Source organism: Cricetulus griseus, chromosome 5 (assembly GCF_003668045.3).
Source record: "Cricetulus griseus strain 17A/GY chromosome 5, alternate assembly CriGri-PICRH-1.0, whole genome shotgun sequence".
NCBI classification, from domain to species: domain Eukaryota; kingdom Metazoa; phylum Chordata; class Mammalia; order Rodentia; family Cricetidae; genus Cricetulus; species Cricetulus griseus.
The window spans coordinates 31,996,532-32,014,646 of NC_048598.1; the positions used below are offsets into that span (position 1 = coordinate 31,996,532).

Consider the following 18,115-nt stretch of genomic DNA (forward strand, 5'->3'; position numbering starts at 1 on the left):
TGCACCTTCGTGCACTCCAAGACTTACACCCGACACACCTCTGCTTTATTACGATGACAATTAATCACTTTCCCTTCTCACTTTTATAAGACCCTTGGTTTTTGGCTAGCCCAGTGTCGAGCTGTAATCACATCCCATGGATGCATAGCCCGTGGAGCTCTAAAAGGGCCAGCGTTCCCTCTGATCCCCATTTCATCTAGTCCTGCTCACTGCCTGGTTCCAGGAGGCATTTAAAGCTTGCAGCCTGAATTATAAAATTCCTGGCATAGGGACCACATTACATAGTCTCTGTGCTACCATTGTTGTAGAGAGAGCCACATAGCAGCTGGGAAAGCATAAATGAGGACAAAGGGCCAGCCTATCTTAGCAGCAGTCACCTCCTTGTTGACTGAGCTTCGTCTCTGGTTAGTGTGAGGAATGATAAAGACGAGGAATAATTTCAGAGGACTTAGTACATATGGAGATATCCCTGAGCTCAGTACGAAATGCTGGTAGAGGGTTGAAGTGCAAAGAATATTAAGTTAGGGGTCAGAGGAACCAGGTCTGGTTCCAGTTCAGTTGTCTTCCTTGTCTTTGACCTTGGGCAGCATCAGTTAAGCTTTCTGAGCCCTTTCCTTGTCTGAGAAACGAGGTCATTGCCCTGGGTATCCCTGAAGACTCTTGTAAAGAACAGACAAGACAGTCAAAGAACACCAAGGAGGGGGAAATCGCAATGGAAATGCCAGGTGGTGGCATTTTAAGGAATAACACCAAAAAGATGGAATTAAACCTAGAATTGGAACCCTGAGCTTTTCTTCCCAGGGCTGTGCTCCACCCTCCCACACCATTCCTCCCCCAGGTCCCTTAGGAATCTCAGTCATCAGGCGCTGGGTTTCCAACGCTGAGGATCCATGAACGCAGACTGATACTACTCACTGTCCATCCAGTCAGTTCACATCCCTGTCTTAGTCCTCACAGAGTCTGCAGCTGTGGCCATGGTGAAAGACCTCAGTTACCCAGCTCTCATTTTTCACTCTTCATATGTGTTTGGTGAAAGTTTGGAGCCAGTTTTTGTGGGTGTGGCAAAGAAGCTAGGTGAGGTTTTATTTTTGGAAGGCTTGAGCCTCTGAGGTCATCTGTGAGTTAGGAGTGGCTAGGGTGGGGTGCCACCATTTCTGTTCCACAAATAAAGGGAGAGTTCAGCTCCTGGGAGACTCCAGCCACTGCTGCTTAAGTCTTCTAGCGTCATATCCTTTAGGAGGGGAGAGTGGGGTGTGTGTGTGTGTGTGTGTGTGTGTGTGTGTGTGTGTGTGTGTGTGTGTGTGTGTGTTTTCCAAGAGGACAACCAAACACTTATGTGATTCAAGGGCTCCTACATGGGCAATTAAAAACTAGACCTTAAATTAAAAGTTACCTATTTTTTTTTTTTTTTTACCAGAGAAGGGTATTTAGAGTCTCATGAACTGCAGCACTAACAGAATAGCAGACTTACCTCTTTTTCTCAGTGGTGATGGGGAAAGGATTTACAGGCTGGAAAACTAATGGTGTGGCAAAAATATACAATTATGCGACTTGAAAGCCGTACAGATAGGGTTCTATTTTCCTTTCCATTTCCTCCCTTCATTTAATGTTAACAGAAGTTCAAGGCAATTAAAAGTCAAATGCTACCTTATTACAGTGTTAAGGCTTAAAATGCACATGCCAAATCGGGCGAATGAGCAGAAATACCGTCATTCCAATAATAAGTCACCCTTGTGGAATGTATAGCATGGTGTGATGATTCAGAGTCACCAGGCTTGGGGTCACAGCCTCCTTTGTCCCAGAGGGTGAACCCTCACCTGTCCTCTGCATGGGTATAAATCTAAGAGTTCATGGGGACCTTTCCCTTTTGATCATTCAGCTAAGGTATTGAGAACAACCAAGTGCCACGCAAATAGCATCTTTGGAGACTACCGTTCTAGAACTCTTTTCCCCAAAGACATGACACGTCTTTTGTCTCAGATGCAGCTGCCTCCTTGTCAGTTCTACCCCTGCCCTTCACCCCTTACCTGACCTACTCTATATACCAAGCATATGCCTCCTCGTGTCTGAAATGCCTCTCCCAAAGGAAAACACATTTGCAGGAGTCCTCCTTCACCCAAGGCCCCGCTTTCTGTAGTTCTAATACCCTGCCATCAGAAAACATCATGGAGAAAATACACAATTTACAAATCTGAAGCTGTGCACCATTCTGAGGATTGTCATGACATTTTGCACTGGCCAGCATGTACAGCTTGGGATATGAATCACTTGTGCACTGTTTCCACACTGTATATACTACCTGCCTGTTCCTCCCTTAGTAGCTGCCTGGGTTATGAGATTGTCTGCTGAAGTATGGCAGTGCTATGTTAAAATATTTTTCATCTAATAATGACTTGTATAACAAGGGTACTGATGTTGGCAATATATATTTATATATTTTGTAATTATATATATTATACTGAAATAAATGTATTTTTTAATAGAATTAAATTCAATATTAAATATTTACCTCATCTGGATTAGCTAGGTAATATGTATGTATAATATATATGTATATATAAATCTTTGGGTCTATTATATATAATAATTTAATTGCAATATATATTGTCAATAATATATGTTAACCTATTTCAATATATTATGATTATTTTATTATTTTTACTGTTAATATTTTACTATGACTAATTAATAAACTAAAATTAATTGAAGGTATAGATAGACAAAAGATAGATAAAAACACACACACTTATTGTCATCACCAACCTCTTATTCCAGATGTTCTAGATGATTGGAGAGGCTAGGGACCTCAGATCTAATTATCCCTGGGGCTTCTATGGTGTGGCTCCAAGGGTGAGCTTTCTGTGGGCTGGGTATCAGCCTTTGGATTTTCTCTCTCTTCAGCACCCAGAAAGCCTGGCTAATTACATCACCTGTCATGCTGTTGATCTTGAAGGAATAGGGGTGGGGTGGGAACACTTCCTAGAGAACACACTAAGCAGTGGGTCTGGACCTGCCTCTTAGAAGGCAGGAATGGCTCCTGGGGATGAGGGATAGCCTAGAGCAGCCAGGGAGGGGAATTCTTTGTGGTGCTAAGCAAGGTGAGCAGTTATGCTTCCTGATGGGAAGCCTGTGGGTCCCAGACCTCGAGCTTGGGCTTTGACTTTTCCTTGGTTTTATTAGCTTACACTCTTGTGAATTCTTCATGAGTCGAAAATCAAAATCTATCTAAGGGACAATCTAAGAGCCACAAACTCACAGACTGAGGCATGATGAGCAGGTGTGACTTACTCAGTATGTGTCTTGGGACAATTCCTCAGTTGCTCTGGGCCTCAGTTTCTTCATCTCCAATGCAGGGATAATCTAGAATACACAAAACACTTGTATGTATGTATTGTTTATATTGTGTTTTTAAAAGACAACTGGGACACAGACTGGCTTTCCTGCAATCTTTTGATGCAGTTCTAAGGAGAAACATGCGTACGTGCTAAAGACAGATACTCTATCAGCTGGGTGTGAGAACCTTCTCACAGGGTCCTTCAGGTGAAGCAGGTGGGTGGTGCATATACACCCAGGCTTCTAGCAACTATATATTCAGAGTCAGAATTGGTGTCATCCTGCTAAATGAAGGCACATGACCAGCAACAACAACAACAACAGCAGTCACACCTTGGCTCTGCCCAGGGCCAGAGAAGCTTAGAGTTCTTGGACAGGAGGTCTCCCTGTGTTCTTCCAGAATGGAAGGGTAGTCAGTCATCACTAATTCCAGAGAAGTTCTTCCTGCCAGAGTAGTGGAGCTGAGGCCTACATGATGTCTAGGTGCTGGAAATTTGAGTCCTTGTGTGCACTGGGGTTTTTCAAAGACGAACAGCATGTCCACCCTGTTTAGCGATTTCTGACATGCACATTCCATCCATTTCTGGGAGGCGGTGGGGTTGCTCTTGAGAGCAGAGGGAGTGACACTAGTGGCTGCCCTCTGGTTGCTCTGTGGTATCTCTGGGTTAGAGAATACTTATGAGTCTCCCTTGGCTGTCTACTGAGTCCCTGTAATAAAAACAACACTATAAGCACCGTTCTTTACACTCAGAGAGGCACATGGTGCTAATATGGATTTGCGCCGATGCAATGTGCCATTTGAATTATTTCCTTGTAGATGTATATGGATCTCATGTCAGGAAGTGTTAGATTAGTATCTACTTTGTGAGCAGTATGTGCTAAAGGGCAGGAGGGGTAAGAGCTATGACATGGCTTTTATCTTAAGGGAGTTTCTTCATGAACCTTAGAACACTGCAAGTTCCTGTTTTGCTTAGCCAGAGGGTAGGTCAAATCGTGCAGCCTCAGAAGCCTCTGGTTTCTTATCACTACCAGGGAAGATAATAATAGCATTGGCTTCACTCATCATCCCGTATTAATCCCAAAGCCCCCAGTAATATGCGTGTGAATTCTTTGTAATTTGAAAATGCCCTGCAGAGTAGCTTTTGTGGCTTTGAGGCAGAGTTCTGCATCCCAGGCCGCCCTCCAACTTGTTATTTTACTGAGGATAACATTGAATTTCTGACCTCCCTGCCTCTACTGTACCCTACCACTCTTCCCAGACCTGTTTTTTTTTTTTTTTTTTTTTTTTTTTTTAAATCTTTTCATCTTCTAAGCCTCATTTAGAACCTTGTTTCTCTTGGGAAACTTCCCTGGATATATTACAGGTCAGTGTCTTGGCTCTGTGCCCTTTACTGTCCCTATATTCTTGCCAGAGCCCATGTCAACATTAGGGTAATTTCTTATTCCATCATCCTACCTCCTATCCACGTGAAATCTCCTCCCATGATGGGATCACCATTCCTGACCTTCCTGAGTGCTGGGATTACAGGTGTGTGCCATCATGCCAGGTTTTATGCTTTGCAGGAGAATCGGACCTATGGCTGTGTGAATACTAGGCGGGTACCCTACTCACTGGGCTATATCCTCAGTTCCAAATAGTAGTTTCCAAATGCTAAACTAAGAGCCAGCAAAGGCTACAATGTGAGTTCTATCGGACTAGAGAGATAGACGTGGGCTCTAAAGGGGGATGGCAAGAGGAGTTGAGGCTGTGCTGGTCCATATTTGAATTTAGTCTTTACACGAGGGTTGGACATGCTGATGGGGAGAGTGGGCTGTGGGGTGAATGAAGACTACCTGGCAAAGTTGCTACAGAGGGACAGGGACAGTGGCATGCATAGAGTCTCAGTATGAAATACCAGGAGACATGTGAGAAATGGCATCAGGGAGACTCTGAATGCTTGCTATAGGCTCAGTGCAATGACCCTCACAGGGGTTCCAGAAGCTGTGGGCAGAGACCCGATAACACGAATGTTTCAGTGGTCCCATCTCATGTCTCTCATAAATGAAAGGGCACCTTGCCAGAAGTCAGGGTTATCCAGCTTTAAGCAGTCACCCCTGAGGCCAATGGCAGTCTGTAGGCAGAATTTTATGTATATTGCAATTAAAAACTTTTATTCATAGCAGACTTTCTCCCTTAGGCAGACGTTTGATTATGATCTGAAATGAAGAATCACCAAACAAATAAGAAAGAAGGTGTTATTTATTGACCTTCTTGGGAATGGAGGCAGGAGCAAGGATACCTGAATACTTACTTCTCACCTTTGAACTGACACCAAATGGGCTTAGCTTTAGTTGTGATTGAATTGAGTGCTATTACAACCTCATACTTACAACTTCTGAATTTGGGGGTGGCTGGGGAGTGGGTCTTATCATGTAGCCCAGGCTGGCCTCATATTGGAGCTCCTCTGGCCTCAGCCTCTCTAGCGCTGGAATTAGAGGCCTACACTATCACACCCAGCTCAGTGATTCATTAACAGATCCTGTAAACAGTTTTTCTTTGAGGCACTGTGAGTAGAAAAGGGAAGGACTGCTTGTCCCATTTCACAGGTGAATAAAGAATATGGATTTGTTCAGAGTTATAAGGCCACTGTATCATCACAGGAAGACAGGTTGTAGTTTTGTGTCCCTATGTGATGCACTCATCACCACACTAATGCCTGAAAAAGCAACAACCAGGGCGACAAACAGTGGCCACCAATCACTCTGAAAGTTTATGACACCTCTTTCTCAGACTCTGAGACCTGTGGTTCCCATCCTGCTTTGGAGTCCCACACAAGCTTCTCTATCTGTACCCCATCATCGTTCCAAACACCATCGGATTTCTTAGTCTACCCATCTTCTAGACCTCAGCTAAAACCTTGTTCCTCTTAGAAAAACTTCCTGGGTCATGTTAAAGGTCAGAGTCCCAACTCTGTTCCCCTCACAGTGTTGTACTCTTATCCATGGCAGCATTAGGGCAATTTTTACATTCAACCGTCCTCCCTCCTTTCCACATGGAATCTGCTCTCATCATGGGATCCCCAATACTCTGGTATCAATTTCATTTTGAGAAACATTTACCACGTTAATGAATGGACATCTTTTCTAGATGAGAAAACTCTGAGGCTTATTGAAATTTAATGACTTGTCCAAAGTCTCACAGCTATCAAAGATGCATGGCAAAAATTTCTACCTGTGAATACCCAGCACTTGCCCAGGCACACTGATGTCTAGGTTCACATACAGCACTGTAGTCAAAGAAAAGATTCCCAGAAAAAGTGCACAAATTGGAATTTCAGCATTCCACATCTAGAGAACTCTTTTAGCCTGGCCACTGCTCAGATGCCAGATGTTCCTGGGACTCCCAGAGTAGGCACACTCTGTAGGAAAAGGTGATTGGACTCAGTGGACATTAGCCCTTTCATGGGACACCATATGGAATTTTAAGATGACATTACTTGTCATGACTGCTCCCATGTTTTTGGAAAGCCCTGCCTGATCATGTGTTTGACATATCTGTGTTCTTGAACTGATGACACTTCACATAGTGACACCAGCTGTCACACAAACTGAGTCCAGGGTTTGTGTGTGTGTGTGTGTGTGTGTGTGTGTGTGTGTGTGTGTGTGTGTGTGTGTGCATGTGAGTGTATATGTAGTATCTTACTACCCCATTGTTATTACTACAAAAAGTGTCTGTGTCCCATTCTTCCCAAAGGGACTCTCTGTGCTGTCATCTAATCTCCATTATTGAGCCTGGGTTGTTGACATCACTAAGGCTGAGAAAACCAAGAGCTGCCATTTCTGGTCCCTGCAGTACAACAGTTTGTTTCACTTTCATCTTGCTACCTACTATATCCACAAAGGACATCTCTCTTTTTTACAACTTCCCAGAAAATGCTGCACAATGAAAAATAAACACTCTGCAGCTCTCTGGGTAAAAGACTCAAACCTGAGCTGAAGACACACAGTGCTTAGACATTTGTTTCTTATTGGGGCACTGGGTGAGCACAGGGGAAGCACTGTAAGGCAGGATTAGTTATGTGTCCCAAAGGGAATTCAGACAAATGGTTATGGGAGCAGCAAGGCAGGATGAGTTCATCTCTGTGAGGGATGTGTGGAAGGATCCAGGCAGGTGAGCTTTGAGAGGACATCTGTAAGATGACAAGGCATCAAGGAAGGGAAAGGAAGGTGAATCCTGCTTGCTAAAGGAGAGAGGTGGTCCCAGGAAGAATCCAATTAAAGTGCTTCAGGCTCCAGCTCAGATCTGGAGGTTTCCAACCTCCAGGTTACTATGACAATACTCAAGCAGCCTCCTCCTCCGACCCTCCCTCTTTGTGGGCCTTTCTCCAGCTGCTTTAAATGTCAGGGCATTCCAGGGAGCACCCTGGCACATGGCAGGGATTCCTCAGGGCCATAGCCTTTAGAGGAGACTATTGGGAAGCTTGCTTTCCCTACATATTTCATGAGGTATTATGACTTGAAAGTCCAGGGGTGGGGAGTCACTGCTGACATACCAGGCCTGAGAAACTTCAAGTATTTTTCATGTTTGATCAAGGAAGCAGTGAACAGTGGCGGTTTTTTTTTTATCTCCTCCCACCCCACCCCCCACTCCACCCATGCTTTATCTCGTTGCTCATCTTTACATTTGATATAATTCTGACTTCAGATCTGTCACAAGGCCTTGGGCAACTAAAGCTGGTTGGGTTCAAAGAGATTCTCATTGTCTTTCTCTAAACACCCCATACCCCCCATATACACACTGGGGAGAGAGAGACAGAGACAGAGAGAGACACACAGAGAGAGACAGAGACACACACACACACAGAGACAGACAGACAGTAGAAGGAGAAACAGAGGGAGAGGGAAAGGGAAATGGAGGAGAGAGCTTGCATAGCGACACTGCCAACATTTAGCATAAATTTGTGGAAACCAAATGATGTTTTGGGGAATACCTGGACCACTCTGTGGGTGAGAGCTGAGGGATGGGGAGTGTGAAAGATGGGTGTAGCCAGTGAGGGGATTTCTGTGGTCTCGCTTCCAGCTGTCCAGTTAGCAGAGTGCCCTGAATTTCTCTTTCAGAGAGGACAGCCTGGGTTAGTCCTGCCTACCCTAACTCTGCTTATCTGAATGTGGAACATCCTTTGACACCACCCCTGCACCTGGCCATGTTTTTCAGGTGTAAAAGGAGACTAAGGACAGATCCTCGGTCCTAGGATTGTTTTGACAATCAGATAAGTTCATACATTGTAGTTAATACAGTGCTGGTGAGGGGCAAATGTTCAGTGAATGTTAGCTTTGTCCATCTGTTTCCCAGTAGGATTTGTTCTGTGATCTCTGCTGTGGTCCAGTGTCAGGGAGCTAGAGTGTACAGAAGGGATCACAGTGATGTCTCCTCTGTGTGTCATGGAAAGATGGCTTTCATGTTTCAGATCCAGGGAGGGATGTAATGAGACAAGGAAGAGTTGATAGCTTGAGTTTTCTTCTGGAATCTTGATAACATCGGGATCATGCTAGTTGAAATCCTTCTTGCCACTACATCACTACCCTGACGATGCATGGGAGATGGCTGCTTTTCTGACAGCATGGGCGCTGCTCTTGTCTCTTTCCCACTCAATTCCAGTGCCTTTTCCTCCAGGCATCTCATGTCCAGTTTGGTGCTAGCACATACAAGGTGTTTGTAAATGTGTTGCTGTTGGTGACTGCATTTGACTGACCCCTTATAATTTGGGGAGATAGAAAAAGGGAAGTTTAGCATGTCTCTGGGAGTACTTTGTTGCCATCACTGGGGTTAGGACACTCACATTTGACACCGGCACCCTATCTATATACACATCTTTGCAGGCTTCTGCAAGCCTAAGTCATGGGGTCAGAGAGAAGGGATTAGGATCCAGGAGAGGAGCAGGAAAGCCTTGGAGTAATAGAGCTCTCTGTTGCAGCCCCAAGCAGCAGCTGTGGGCCAAGTAAACTGGTTAGCTGTCTGGGGAGCTTGGCCAGCAGGAATAAAGAAGCTGGTTCCAGAAGTTCCAGAAAAGCTCCACCCTGCCCTGGACAGCAAGTGAAGACATGGCTAGCTGAAGGAGAAGAGACACACTCCTCCTAGGGAAGGTGCCTCTCTCAGCTCTAGGTGAAGAAAGAAGGGCAGGTGACTGAAGGCTCAGGGGTGGCAGATCCCTGAAGGTGCAGTCTGAGTCTGTTTTGTGTTTCGTTTGGAAAATTCCCCACAGCCTCTATCAGTGTCACACCAATGCTTATGCATTAAAAAATAAAATGCTTCCCAAGTCATGTTGAGACAGCCTTTGCCATCTGAAGCGAGACCACCAGGCTTCCTAAGAGTTTTCATCATTTTCCCTGCTCCAAGAGAAAGAAGCTGAGAAAGAGAAGTCAAGAGAAAGTGACGCGTCCAGTTCTCACTGATCCTGGGAAAGATGGGGTGAGACTTAGTGTTATTATTATTATTTTTTAAAAAAACAGGCCCACAGGGTATGGTGACGCATACCTTTAATCCCATAACTCTAGAGGCAGAGGCAGGTTCATCTAGGTGAGTTTGAGTGAGTTCCAGGAGAGCCAGAGCTACTTAGAGGGACCCTGTCTCAATATCATGTTCCCACACATTCCACAGGGTGGGTGGGGAAGACAGGCTCTCAGTATGTAGCTCTGGTGGGCTTGGAACTCACTAGGTTGATGAGGCTGGCTTCAAACTTACAGAGAGGGATCCGCCTGCCTCTGATTCCTAAATTCTAGGATTAAAGGTGTGTGCCACCATGCCTGGAGACTTACTTTTGGGGGACACTCTAGACCTGCCATAAAGCTATTGCCTCCTATACCTGCTGCCTGGAGTGCATATGCCTATGTAGCCAAAAAACAGGAGTCCAAACAACTCTGAAATTTCTAAAACAATGGGTTTTAGTATCTCTGGTTAAAATTTAAGCTCAAAGGCATCAAATAAGAGACCAGGCATTGAACATTATGCCACATTCTCTGGCATACTTTGGAGCACAGCGAACTTGTGAGAGTGTGTAAATAAAAATGCAGAGAAAAGGAAAATAGCTTGAAAATTCCTGAAAAAAGTTCAACATAGAATTATCATATGATCCAGTTATTCTGCTCCCTGGCATACACCCCAAAGAGCTACAAACAGGTACTCAAGGGAATCCTTGTGTGTATATATTGCCAGCAGTATTATCCACAATAACTGAAAGGGGGAAACTCAGATGCCTATAAACCGATGGACAGATTATACAAATGGTGTGTGTATATATAGTGGGATAAGATTAGGATATAAATAGAATGAAGGGATGATAGAATCTTAAGAACGTGCCAAGTGAAAAATGCCAGTCACTACATGCTATATGCTGCATAGTTCCATTGATATGAAATTCCTGGTAAGTCCACAGAGGTAGAATAGAGGTCAGTGTTTGTCAGAGATCGAGAGGATGAAGGGACAGGGAGAACTGCTTAATGGTGTCATTTGGGGACAGTGAAAATATTTTGGACATAGATAGGTGTGGTAGTAATAATAATTACCATTGAAGTGCTTACTTATTTTGTGTCAATAAAAGATACAGGAGATGATACAAGATTTCTTGAAAACAAATGATGGTGCAGCTATCATTTTTAATTATTTGAAAAGTGTAAAGTGGTAAAGATCTCTGAATTTATTCACCCATACCAATATCAGGTGTTTAATAGCCACACACATCAGTGATGTTTCCCCTTCACTCTTGGGCTCCATCTTAAATGAATAATATTTTTTTAAGACACTAAACTCTTGTTCCTGGAAAATGTCAGTCGGGAACACCTGACCTTCCCTGTGTGGTACATGTCCCATGACTGGTCTCCTCCCTTGGCCCAGACAGTCTGAAAGAGAGGTATTCTTTCCACGGGGAAGTGGTGCCATCCATCCATGGAAATTAAAATCTCCATCCCTTTCCTTGGTGAGGTCAGTGAAATAGTCCTTGTACCGAGAAGAATGCAGCCATTGCATGTCAGTTTGTGTGTTGTGCCACCCGGCAGGCCATTGCTTTATTCCTGACCCAGAGAAGGCTTCGGTCCAAATATCCCACAGGGCAGAGACTAACTTTTTAATTTGGAAGCCTGGAGATCTCTGAGCAGGCTCTGTGTATCTAGGTGGGGTGGCAGGGTAATGTGCCGCCTTTCCCAGTGAAGCCTTCATTTCTGGATGATGGGGGTCACCCATGTGACCAGCCTGGAGGCTTTCATCTAGGCCACGCTGTGCTAAGCTGGCAACTGCTACTCAGCAGACTGCGGGCCTCAGGCAGCAGGTAATGTTTTAGATTAGGAGTGGAAAGCTGGGAGAGCAAAGGGTGGAGGGGGTGGGGGTGGTAGGTGGGGTTGGAGTGGGGGGAAAGCCAAGGTGTCTGTCCACAGAACTAGATTGAAGAGCCATGCATTCTCCATTCACTTTGAAATTTCTCCCTAGTGCAAGAAAAACCAAGAAAATACATTGTGATATGTTCATTAGGCAATCTGGAGGGTAGGAGGCAGTAATGGGTGTCTGTCATCTTTGAGTGCCTGAAATTCTTAACAGGGCTCCTGAAGAAACTATGGAGAGACTGGTAAGCACACAGAAGCTCTGTGGAGCCGGGGAAGAACGATGAACATTTGTTTACTCTGGTTTCCATGGGAAGGTCACTTCAACTACCACTACTTCCTGTGAGGTTTCAGGCTGGCTGAAGCTTGCAGGTTACCACCAAGGTTCTGGGTGAATGAAGACCACAGGCAGAAGGGCTATTGAAATCCTGTACTTTGTCCCACTCATGGACAGTCAAAGATGAGGAACCATATGAAGAGGGCAACAGACTCGGTGTCTTACTTGGGTTGGGAAGAAAACAGGGATGCTTCTGACTCAGACATCTGAGTTCTCTTATTCACTGTTGCCACTGTCACATGTCAGTTAGGTCCATCCACAGCAGGTCCCTTGTGTCATTCTGCTCCATTTACTAAGACCAATGGAACTTCCCAGTTCCCACTGTTTTTCTCCCTGCCTTCAGGCCTAGCCTCTGTCCCATCTCTGTATCCATGACCCTAGACCTTTTCCCTGTAGAACGATCTGAAGATTGAAAGTTCTCTACTATGCAACTGTCCCATCATAGTTGTTCAAATGTTTATCTATCTTCTGCCAACTTTTATTAATAGCAAAACAAAACCCAAAACAAAACAAAACAAAATCCCTAAAAGGAATTGCTTATGGGCTTTCCTTAGACCTCTTCATTTTGAAATGAGAGACTTTCTGAAGAGAAAATGAACTCAGCTGAAAAATACTGCATAGAGGGGAAGTTACAGAGTTAAGAGTGAGGGCAAGCCTCAAGTAGGTTATAAGCACACTCTTCTCTTCAAGTTTAGGCCAAGAAATGTAGGAATGGCTATGGTTTCTTTCTTTTCTCAGAGGAAAACACTCCAGGGGTAGCTTGCTTACAATAGTGGGAGCAAGTGCCTGGTCAGACATGAGGACTGGGTCTCAACACTGCCATGGTTGAGACCTCCCTCTGACAAAGTAATCCCATGTTTGTATACAGATCCTTCTAGAACTCAGCTCCCCATTCTGTCCTCCACTGAATGTTTACTCCACAGCCCCAGATGATGATCTGCTCAGACAGCACTGGACAATGTTGGAGAAAGGACAGATACCTAAGCTGATCTGTGGCCCTAGGGACTGCTCAGCAAAGTGTCTGCTGTCGATTTTCCCTTGCTGCTTAGAGAGGGAAGGGGTGTCTCTTGTCACTGTCCTTACCTCTTTCACTGTAACTGTGACCAGGTTCATGCCTGCCCATCGTTCACCTGAAGCCTTTCTCATCAAACAAATGAGTTACACGTTGGTGTCCAGTGAAGAAGGGGAAGTTCTTGCTGGTCTCTGAGCACACTCTAATCTGAGACCAGTTTTCATGGTTATTTGAGCAAACACTGAAAGGGTTTTAGTTACTTAAGGCACCCGGTATGTGGTCTCCCTGTTCAAACAGTGTTTGGGAACTCGTGAGGACAGTTAAAGATTGAAGTTGCAGAAAAGGAAGACAGGGATGGTCTGGATATTGTCATAAAAGATGTGGCCTCCCTGCCTCAACTTGATATGCCAGACTTTGTTGACTCCCCAAGGAAGGCCTTACCCCCTCTGAGGAGTGGATAGGGGGTGGCAAGGATGGGAGGCAGAGGGGAGGAAAAAGGGGAGGGAGGGGAAACTGGGCTTGGGATTGGTATGTAAAATGAAAAATAAATAATGATAATAATAAAATCATTAAAAAACAAAAGAAACAAAAAAAAAATATGAGGTCTAGCTGAGTCTCTTCAGGACCTGGAGTTTGCCCCAGAAGCCACTCCAAGAAGATTCAGCTTTTACATGTGATCTTTTCATTTTATTTCTCTGTCTTGCATACAGATGTCCAGATAATGCCAACTTTAGATGGAACTGGGTATACCCCAAAAGAAAGCAATGGTGCTGGGGTTCTTGTCCCTCCACAAACTAGTTGTATAACTGTGGCATTTACTTCCCCTCTCTGAACCCCAGTTTGCTCATCTCTGAAGTGAGAGGGCAGGGGTGGTTCATCTCTGGAGGTTTTGTTTTTCCATTTGAGGTCTCTGAATCTATGGTTACTTCCTCTTCTTCATCAACAAACAGCCTCTGTTCACTTAAAAGTTTTGGTGCTGGCGTAATATTCAAACTCCACTATGGTGGAGTATGAGATACACATGAATCTTTTCAGGACACAGGCTTTACTGGTTGGGATGAGAGACAGCCACAAATATACCTTAGCTATAACTGATGTTCAGATTTAGAACTACCACCTACTAAACTGGTACCTTCATGAGGACTAGAAAAGAAGTCACCTGTGGGTTGACTCGGCTGCCAGGTGGGTGGGCCAGTGGCCTATCAGATAGAATTCTGGCTATGTTTAGCCTCATGAGGGCTTAGAAGTTCTTGTTCAGTGAACAACCTGCATGCACACATATTATCAGAACATTTCTTCTTTGGGCTCTGGCCCTTTTGTTGAGCCGTAGAAAAGGAGAAGGATGAGGTGAAGCTAGACTAACACACATCACTGATAGGACAAAGAGAGACTTTTGTCATTGCTGCCTTAAAATATTTCATAAGATAAAAGAGCAAGTCTAGCACGTGGCGCTGCCATGTCCTGCGCCAACACACCCCATCTGATTTAGGTAGCTTCAAGACATAATAATAATAAGCCCTTATGTTTTATAGAGCCTTAAATTTTATGTAGCACATTAAATGCACTTACTTTTTTTCAGTTGGATTCTGAGTCTAACCATTGCCCCGGTGAGTAATAATTATCTCTGTTTTAAATACAAAGGAAATGAAGCTGAGTGAATCAGACTTGTTCCTGGGTGGTTGATAAGTGATGACGTCAGGTACTGAACATGTCTAAGCGCCATCAAGGTGTCTTTTTTTTTCTTTTTCTTTTCTTTTCCCAAATTTCCATGCAAGTTGCATTAGATCTGGATCAGGGTCATTTGAATCTAGGAGTAACTCTGCAGGGTCTGGAATTAGTCTTATCCAGTCATTCTCTTCATTTTGATGAACCAGGTCTCTCACACAGGTGTGGTAACTAAAGAGGTGGGTGTACATTCTGGACTGAACTAAATATTCCTCCTCCTCTTCCTTCGTATAACGGGGTGATGTTACCCACTCACTTGGGTAGATGGATAGGTCATACTTGTGGCCAATAATCCAGAGTTATTTCACGATGTTAGGAATTTCTCCTTCAGGCATCTCAGGAAAGCTCTGAGCTATCCTCCTAGCTTGCATCCCTCAGTCTCCACTGTTCATAGAGGACCCCTGCTTCTCTTCTCTCCAAGCCAGCTCTCATCTGCTCAGTAACTCCAAACACAATACACGGGTATCTTTTCACTACCTAATAATGGCTTAGTATAGCTGGAAAAAGACATTTCGCTCTTGGCAGCAGAGAATATAAGCCCCATTCTGAGCTGTTCCTCCCGACTGCCATTGACTTTGTGAAGGATTTTTCCTTTGCCTACACACAGTACCTCTTCCATGGGAAATGCTGGTCATTTTCAAGACCCTGCTCATGCACCGCTTTGGGGTTGCTTACTTCCCAGGTGATCCCTGCTCATCCCTGGGATGGTTTCACTGTTGCTATCAATATGATGTACATAGTTCTGAACTGTAGTTTGTTTCTTAGCATTGATTTGCCAGTTTGGGGCTCCTCGAAAGCAGAAACTATATCATCACCTTAGATTCCACAGCTCTGGCACATTGCCCAACACACAGTAGGTGCAGTAAAACTTAGTGAATGGATGGGGTGTCCTTCCTCTGATAAAAACCGATAAAGTAGCTTGCTGAGGGTTTATTATCTTCTTGGGTTTGGTCCTGAGGATTTTGCCTCTTTTCATTCTATAGGCAGCATGCTGACAATGAAGGCCAGAGAAACATTTGTTTTGTAATGGGCCTCTTTCCTAGAACTGTGATATGGGGAAAGGTGGGGAGGCAGAATTTCAGCAAAAGGGAGGTCCTGGGCCAAGGGAAGGCCCATCAGACTAAATGGTTTGATAGGTCTGAATTAGTTCAAAGGTAGGAGAACTTTGCAGAAGTTTCCCACTCACACATAGCTCTATAGAATATAAAGGTTTACTTTAAAAAATTACATTAAAAACCACAATAACAAAAAACTAGGACACACAGCTGTGCTTAATGTAAGAGTGACTTTCATTTGCAGGGTTCCTTAGGTGGCAATGATAAACTTTGTAAAGGGTTAAGGACAAGATGCACCCATGTAACTTTTAGGACTTGTTCTTGGTCACCAACAGGACTTCAGAAGGAAGGTTCCTTCAATGAACTTCAGGATACAGCACAGAGGCTTTGGAGGACAGGTGCCTTCCAAAGAGATGCTTAGGTGCTGCCTTTCTGTCCTGGGCAGAGAAGGCCTGCAGGTTCCCATGGCAGACTGGCTGGCATTCTCTGTTAAATTAGGGCAAGTGCTCGTCCCTGCTTCAGGCTCCCTTTAGTTAGGCAGAGCTGGTGTTCAGAATCATGGCTATCTATCAGGCTATCATTTACTTAACTATTATTACACAAATCATTCCTACAAAGCCCTTTTAAAACACACAGAATCAGAACCTGCTGTGTGCTCCCATCTACCTTCACCGGTGGGAAGAAGATATCAAGGACAGTTTAGAGAGTCAGGAAAGTTCAGGAAAAAAAAAATCTTTGTCACACAAATTCTCTGGAAACTCAGAATAGCACACAGGTCTCACTCCACCCCTCGGCTCCAGGCCACATTTTCAGTTTGGTTGGTCAGTTTCTTAGACCCGATAAAATTATAGTTTCTCTTAGAGTGATTAAGAAAAATCCGAAACCGGTGTGATTTTAGGAGCATCTCAAATGCTGACCTTGTCTGTTGAGACAGTGTCCATCTGCTCCTTTTCAAGTGGTTCCTGCCCACGGCTGATGTCAACTGGAGTTGAGAACTCCACCCCAAACTCCAGAGGAGCCCATGTGGCAGGCCAAGAGCAGAAAGAAGACGTCTAGGGGGAAAGCAAGCTAGAACGAAAGCAACCCGGCAAGAGGCTTCTTAGAAATAACTCCTTTATCTCACTTCTCTCTGGGGCGGATTTCACCCAATAGACAGAAATGAGTGGGAAGTCCCCTTCCACACCAGGGGCAGCTCCCGAGTGTATTTTGAAAATGAAGCACAAAGCACTATAGAAAGTTTTGAAACTCACCTTTGGGTCCGCTGGAGGACTTCCTGCATGTGGGACCGCTGGATCTGCTTGGGTGCTGTCGGGAGTGACTTGGGCACAAGGGCGAGGTCTCAGTCCCTCCTCCAGCCCCTCCCTCCCACTGCCAGGTCCCGGGAAGGAGGCGGTGCTGCGGATCAGTGGGTGCCACCCATGCGGTGTGGAGGAAAGCACCTCCTGTGTTCCCCACTGAGGTTTCGCAGCTCCCAGCCCTGCTCCTGAGGTCAGGAACTCAACTCGACTTCCTGAATCTGACTGGCTGACTCCCGCCACTCCCCAGCCCAGCCCACGCCTTAAACTAGGGCGCACACACCACAGTCACAGCCCAGTCCCCTTCCTCCGGGGCTCCCCGCCAGAACCCCCACTCCGCCCCGCGGTGACGTACTTTTGCTCCCAGCACTCCTCCTTCAGGACGCCTGCCGAGCTCTCCTAGAGCTGAGAGTCAGCTCTGCTCACAGATACACCAGTGTTCTCAGGGACTCCAACAGCCCGGTGCTGCCAAAAGGGGCCACCATCCAGGAAAGGGGATGGAACATCTTAAGGGATAAGCAGGCTATGATGCCTCATCCCGACTAGGTATCCTGGTGAGTGTGCTCCAAGGCATCCTCTGGAAAATCTTTGGCTGCTGCCTGAAGACACTGAGGGAAAGTGATAGGAGCCACCTGAGACTGTTAGGAGCACAGAAGGCGAGGACAACTAATTTCAGAAAGTTCTCAGGAGTTCTCCTTTTACTTCATTTGTTTGTGTGCTTATATTCAGATCTCTTGTGTCTAACTCTGCCCACAAACGAAAAGGCTCTGATGATAAAGAGTGTGTTCAGTGCCTCCAAGGCTTCCCGTGGGAAGGTGTGATGGCAAAAGCGACTGTGGAGCTTCCCCAGAATTACCTTGGGAGATCTGGCCACGATAAGGGATTCTGCCCATAGAATTGTAGGTACCAGGTGTGTAGCTGTAGTTTGCTTTCCCGTGGCTATGCCTGAGCTGTAGGGTCCCTTTGGGCTTTGCGTGCCTGAATTAAAATGACTGGTGAAACCAACTGT

At 45.1% G+C, this 18,115-nt stretch overlaps 1 protein-coding gene across 3 annotated transcripts in view; it reads right to left on the minus strand.

Annotated features, from left to right (window-relative positions):
• The window catches only part of Kiaa0040 (KIAA0040 ortholog), a 35,381-nt gene extending 18,061 nt beyond the window's left edge, over nucleotides 1–17,320 (minus strand). Inside the window, exons 1-2 of one of the 3 annotated variants that reach the window (XM_035445224.1) lie at nucleotides 17,062–17,320; nucleotides 3,289–3,360 (exon numbers count right to left, since the gene is read on the minus strand). The gene's annotated coding sequence lies outside the window, so the exon portion shown is untranslated. The remainder of the gene's footprint in view (nucleotides 1–3,288; nucleotides 3,361–17,061) is intronic. The other 2 variants (XM_027417267.2, XM_027417268.2) reach the window with 2 other exon arrangements.
• Between the last annotated feature and the right edge of the window lie 795 nt (nucleotides 17,321–18,115).